The following is a 6958-nucleotide window of genomic DNA, read 5'->3' as shown; positions in this document are numbered from 1 at the left end:
ATAGCCACCGGCCTACGCCAGAGCCACAGCAACACAGGATCCGAGCCACGTCTGCAACCTACACCAGAGCTCACGGCAACACCGGATTGTTAACCCACTGAGCAAGGCCAGGGATCGAACCTACAACCTCATGGTTCCTAGTCGGATTCATTAACCAGTGAGCCACAATGGGAACTCCATGTCTTTCTGTTTTGTTTGGGGTTTCCTTTGCTGTGCAGAAACTTTTAAGTTTAATTAAGTCCCATTTGTTTATTTTTGTAAAACAGTTTTATTTATCTTTTTATTTTTTGTCTTTTTGCCTTTTTCTAGGGCTGCTCCTGTGGCATATGGAGGTTCCCAGGCTAGGGGTCTAATCGGAGCTGTGCCACCAGCCTACGCCAGAGCCGCAGCAATGCAGGATTCGAGCCACGTCTCAACCTACACCACAGCTCACGGCACGCCGGATCCTTCACCCACTGAGCAAGGCCAGGGATCAAACCCGCAACCTCATGGTTCCTAGTCGGATTTGTTAACCACCAAGCCGTGATGGGAACTCCAACACTTCACTTTTAAACATGTAATATAGAGGTGTTATTTAGTTTTAATCTATATTCTAAGGGCATTAGTAACACTTGAAATACCCAAATCCGTAATAACCCTCCTGGGGTTAGTTAGTTAACTTTGGAAGGCTTTTTATAGGTAAAAGCCTCGTTCCAAGAAAGTATCCATGTTTCCCCCACTGATTTTCCATGCCACATTTATCATATATTAATTTTTTTATATTTATGGCACTATTACTATAGTTTGTATTTTGTTCTGTTGATAAATTTGTTCAGTTTTGTACCAATACCATAGTTAAAAAAATAACTGCAGTGTTTCAATATATAGTAGAAAAATTCCCTCATATTGTTTTAATATGGGGTGACCTCAACTGGTCCCAGCAGTCAGATTCTGGCTCCAGAGTGGACAGAAGAGAGAAGTCACACCTGTATGGAATGTCATCAAAGAGATGTGGTGCATCTTATCGTGGTTCCTAGATATGCATGAAATATTTCAGACGTGACTAAGGCAAAGTAGAAGAAAATTTTTTTACCTCCTTTGCTCAGAATTCTGAATTCCATTTGTGTAAATTTCTGGTTAACTCCTTTCTTTGGAGACCTATTCTTCCTCTATTTAAACATGTGCTTTACAACTAATGAAAACTGTTGGGTATTTTATGATCATAAACTCATATAAGGTTAGATCTCTCTCATCCTGTCTTTTGTAGCTAAAAACTCATAATTGTATACTTTATTAAAAGAATATAGATATTAGAGGACAAAAAATCATACAGTATTTTAACAGATTGCTTTCATTTCCTGTTTTATGAAGTTCTTATCAGTAATTCTTATTCAGAAAGCATATATAATTTTACAGCTGTACAGTTGTATGTATTTATCACATACTGTAAAATTTATTTCTGTTGCTATGTTGTCTTTAGTGTAACATCTCTTCCTTTTAAAACCTCCTTTCATTTAAAAAAATTTTTTTTGGGCTGCACCCACAGCATATGGATTAAATCTGAGCCGCATCTGCAACCTATGCCACAGCTGTGCCAATTCCAGTTGCACAGACAGTGCTAGGTCCTTAATCCACCGTACCACAGTGGGAACTCCAAAACCTCCTTCCTTTTTTTGCTTTATGATGTGGTTGATATATGTCAAATTATAAGTATTGTCATTATTATCATACATTTGTCTCAAATGTTTTGCTATTATTGGTTGTACTACAGTGAGCTTCTTTTTTGCATTTGGCATTTTCTTTCTTTTTTTTTTTTTCAGTATAAATACCAGGAATGGAGTTACTGAGTGAAAAAGAAATAAATAATTTGTGACATTTTAAGCATTTGCCCAATTGCTTTCTAGCAATATCATACCCATTTATAAAATATAAATGGGTCTTATTTGCTGTAAATTTACATATTTTAGCTATTACCATTATTTGACATTTTTGAGACCTTTTATGCATCTAAGAATGAGACTTTATATTTATTCCTGCTAAATTTTATCCTCTTAGTTTTAACTAGTTATTTCAGGCTGTCAAGTTGTCTTTCAGATCTGAGTCTGTTAAAACTCATTAGCTGTCATTTCCAACTTCATGCCAGTTGCCATTCCATGAAGGCACAGCTTTAGTGCTTTCATTCATTGAGGTGCCTTATTTTTTTAAAAAGATTTTTATTTTTTCTATTGTATTTGATTTACAATGTACTGTCAATTTCTGCTGTACAGCAAAGTGACCCAGTTATATATACATTCTTTTTCTCATATTATTCTCCATCATTTTCCATCAGAAGTGATTAGATATAGTTCCATGTGCTATATAGTAGGATCTCATTGTTTATCCACTCCAAATGCTGTAGTTTGCATCTCCTAACCCCAAACTCCCAGTCCTTCCCACTGCCTCCCCCTCCCTCTTGGCAACCACAAGTCTGTTCTCCATGTCCATGAGTTGTTTATTTTCTGTAGGTAGGTTCATTTGTGCCATATATTAGATTCCAGATATGTGATATCATATAGTATTTGTTTTTCTCCTTCTGACTTACTTCACTTAGTGTGAGAGTCTCTAGTTCCATCCATATTGCTGCAGATGGCATTATTTTGTTCTTTTTTATGGCTGAGTAATATTCCATTGTGTGTATGTAGCACATCTTCTTAATCCATCCATTTGTCATTGGACATTTAGGTTGTTTCCATGTCTTGGCTATTGTGAATAGTGCTGCAGTGAACATACACACGCATGTATCTTTTTCAATGCAAGTTTTGTCCGCATATAGGCCCAGGATTGGAATTGCTGGATCATATATGGTAGTTCTATTTTTAGTTTTCTGAGGTACCTCCATACTGTTTTCCATAGTGGTTGTACCAATTTACATTCCCACCAACAGTGCAGGAGGTTTCCCTTTTCTCCACACCCTCTCCAGCATTTGTTATTTGTTGACTTGTTAAAGATGGCCATTCTGACTGGTGCGAGGTGGTACCTCATTGTAGTTTTGATTTACATTTCTCTAGTAATTAATGATGTTGAGCATTTTTTCATGTGCCTGTTAGCCATACGTATGTCTTCTTTGGAGAAGGGTCTATTTAGGTCTTCTGCCCATTTTTCAACTGGGTTGTTGGTTTTTTTGCTGTTGCGTTGTATGTTTTGTTCATGTATTTTGGAGATTAGGCCCAACTTGGTTGCAATGTTTGAAATGGTTTTTTACCATTGCGAAAGTTGTCTTTTTTTTTTTTTTATGGTTTACTTTGCTGTGCAGAAGCTTGTTAGTTTGATTAGGTCCCATTGGTTTATTTATTTATTTTTCTTTTTTTTATTATTACTCAATGAATTTATTACATTTATAGTTGTACAGTGATCATCACAATCCAATTTTATAGGCCTTCCATCCCACAACCCCAGTGCATCCCCCCCACCCCTTAAACTGTCTCCTTCAGTAACCATAAATTTTTCAAAGTCATTAAGTCTGATTTATTTTTGTTTTTATTTCTGTTGCTTTTGGAGACTGACCTAAGAAAATGTTTGTATTGTATCCTGCTACTTTGCTGAATTCATTGATCAGTTTGAGTAGTTTTTGTGTGGAGTCCTTAGGGTTTTCTATATATAGTATCGTCATCTGCATAGTTGACAGTTTTACCTCTTCTCTTCCAATTTGGATGCCTTTTATTTCTTTTGTTTGTCTGATTGCTGTGGCTAGGACTTCCAATACAATGTTAAATAAAAATGGTAAGAATGGGCATCCTTGTCTTGCTCCAGATTTTAGCAGAAAGGCTTTGAGCTTTTCTCCATTGAGTATTATATTGACTGTGGGTTTGTCATAAATGGCTTTGATTATGTTAAAGTATGTTCCTTCTATACCCACTTTGGCAAGAGTTTTTTATCATGAATGGATGTTATATTTTGTCAAATGCTTATTCTGCATCTATTGAGATGATCATGTGGTTTTTGACTTTTGTTAATGCGGTGTGTGATGTTGATTGGTTTGTATATGTTGAACCATCTTTATGAACCTGGGATGAATCCCACTTGGTTGTGGTGTATGATCTTTTTTATGCAGTGTGCATTTGGTTGGCTAAAATTTTGTTGAGAATTTTTGTGTCTATATTCATCAAAGATATTGGCCTATAATTTTCTTTTTTGGTAGTATCTTTAGTTTTGGTAATAGGGTGATGGTGGCTTCATAGAATGTCTTTGGGAGTGTTCCTTCTTCTTCAATCTTTTGTAAAAGTTTAAGAAGGATGGGTATTAATTCTTCTTTGTATGTTTGATAGAATTCACCTGTAAAGCCACCTAGTCCTGGTCTTTTGTTTGTAGGGAGTGTTTTTATTTCATATTCAATTTCATTGCTAGTGATCAGTCTGTTCAATTGATCTATTTCTTCTTGATTCAGTTTTGGTGGCAGGTTTGTCTCTAGGAAGTTTTCCATTTCTTCTAGGCTGTCAAATTTGTTGGCATACAGTTGTTCATAGCATTCTCTTATGGTTTTTAAAGTAATCCAGTTACACAGATATATACATTCTTTTTTTCACATTATCCTTCAACATGTTCCATCATGAATGATCAGATATAGTTCTTTGCTTTCTCTCCTATTCTTGGTGAGTCTTACCAGAGGTTTGTCAATTTTGTTTACCCTTTCAAAGAATCAGCTCTTGGTTTTGTTGATTTTTTTCCTGTTGTTTTTTAAATCTGTATTTTATTGATTTCCTCTCTGATCTTTATGATTTCCGTCCTTCTGTGGACTTTGGGATTTGTTTGTCTTTTTCCAGTTTTTTTAGGTGGTGGGTTAAATTGTTGATTTAAGATTTTTTTTTTCTTTTCTGAGGAAGGCCTGTATTACTATGAAGTTCCCTCTAAGAACTGCTTTTGCAGCATCTCATAGATTTTTGAATGGTTCTCTTTTCATTGTCATTTGTCTTGAAGTACTTTTTAATTTACCTTTTGATTTCCTCATTGATCCATTGGTTTTTTATTAGCATGTTGTTTAGTCTCCATGTAGCCAGTTTTTTCTCATTTCTTTTCCTGTGGTTGATTTCTAGTTTTATGCCATTTTGGTCAGAGAAGTTATTTGAAATAATTTCCCTACTCTTAAATTTGTTTTGGTTAGTTTCATGCCCTAGTATATGGTCAGTCCTTGAGAATATTCCATGTACACTTGAGAAAAATGTATATTCTGATTTTTTTGGATGTAATGTCCTGAAAATGTCAATTAGGTCTAACTTTTCTATTGTGTCATTTAGGATCTCTGTTGCCTTATGGATTTTCTGGCTAGAGGATCTGTCCATTGATGTGAGTGGGATTTAAAGTCTGCTACTATTGTTACATTCCCATTAATTTCTCCTTTTATGTCTGTTAGTATTTGTTGTATGTATCTGGGTACTCCTATATTAGGGGCATTTATGTATTGACAATTGTAATATCCTTTCCTTGAATGGATCCTTTTATCATTAAATGGTATCCTTTTTTTGTCTTTCTTTATGGCCTTCATTTTGAAGTCTATTTTGTTTGCTATGAGTATTGTAACTCCTGCTTTCCTGTCTTTTCCATTGGCGTGAAATCTCTTCTATAGTCCCCTCCCTTTCAATTTATATGTGTCCTTTGCCCTAAGGTGAGTCTCTTGTAGACAGCATATTGCAGGCTTTTTTTTTATCCAGTCTGCCACTCTCTGTCTTTTGATTGGAGAATTCAGTCCATTGACATTTAAGGTAATTATTGATAAATATGTATTTATTGTCATTTTAAACCTGGTTATCTAGTTGATTTTATGTCTCTCACTTTGTTCCTTTCTTTTCTTTTTTTTTTTTTTTTGGTTGGATGATTTCCTTTTATTTTATGCTTGTGTCCTTTTCTTTTTAGTTTTTATGAATGTAATGTTTGGTTTAGATTTGTGGTTGCCCTGTTTTTCAAGTATGTTAGCCCATTCCTATATCTGCTTGCCTAATAGTCATATAGGCCCAGAAACATTTTAAAAAAAAGAGTCTGGATTTTCTTATTTTCTTTCCCCACATTATGATTTTGTTGTCCTTTTGTAGCATCTTCATGTTTGTCTTTTTGTTCTTCCTTGTGTTTACTGTTGCTTTTACAATAGGTTTTTTTTTCTTTTAATTCTGTATACTGGCTTATTTAAGTGATTACTTTCCAATTGTGATGTCTTCCATCTTATTTCTTCTTACTCCCTTTCTTATTTAGAGAAGCCCTTTCAGTATTTCTTTAAGAATGGGTTTAGTATTGCTGTAATCTTTTATTTTTTATTTGCTGGAGAAATTCTTTATTTCTCCTTCTATTTTAAATGATATTCTTGCTGGATAGAGTATTCTAGGCTACAAAGTTTTCCCTTTTAGACTATCAAATATATCTTGCCACTCTCTTCTGGCCTGTAGTGTCTCTGTAGTGAAATCAGCTGATAGCCTTATGGGGGATTCCCTTATAATTAAGTATTGGTTTTCTTGATGCCTTTATAATCCTTTCCTTATCTTTAACTTTTGCCATTTTTATTATAATATGTCTTAGTGTGGGCCTGTTTGGGTTCAACTTGTTTGGGGCTCTCTCTGCTTCAGAATCTTGATATCTGTGTTCTTTAGATTTGGAAAGTTTTCACCCATACTTCCTTCAAACATATTTCCAATTCTTTTTTCTTTTTCTTCTCCTTCTGGAATCCCTGTTAGGCATAGATTGGCCTGCTTTTTATTATCCCATAGATCTCTTATATTGCTTTCATGTTTTTTCATTTGGTTTTCTGTCTGCTGTCCTGATTGGGTGATCTCCAATTATTCTATCTTCCAAGTCACAAGTTTTTTCCTCATCATTATTCATTCTGCTCTTTAGTGCCTTGAACTCAGCTTGTGTTTCTGCAAGTGAATTTTCTAATTTTCTTGGTTCCTCCTTATACTTTCTAGTTCCTTTCTCATCAGTCTGCATTACTCTTTAGATCTGCTCTTAATTCCTTCAT

The sequence above is a fragment of the Sus scrofa genome, chromosome 13, assembly GCF_054392235.1.
Source record: "Sus scrofa isolate SSC_HxYL_T2T_F1_AM1 chromosome 13, Sscrofa_HxYL_maternal_Yorkshire_Landrace_v2.0, whole genome shotgun sequence".
Taxonomy (NCBI): domain Eukaryota; kingdom Metazoa; phylum Chordata; class Mammalia; order Artiodactyla; family Suidae; genus Sus; species Sus scrofa.
The sequence above is the reverse complement of the archived record's forward strand: the minus strand, read 5'-3'. Positions refer to the sequence as shown.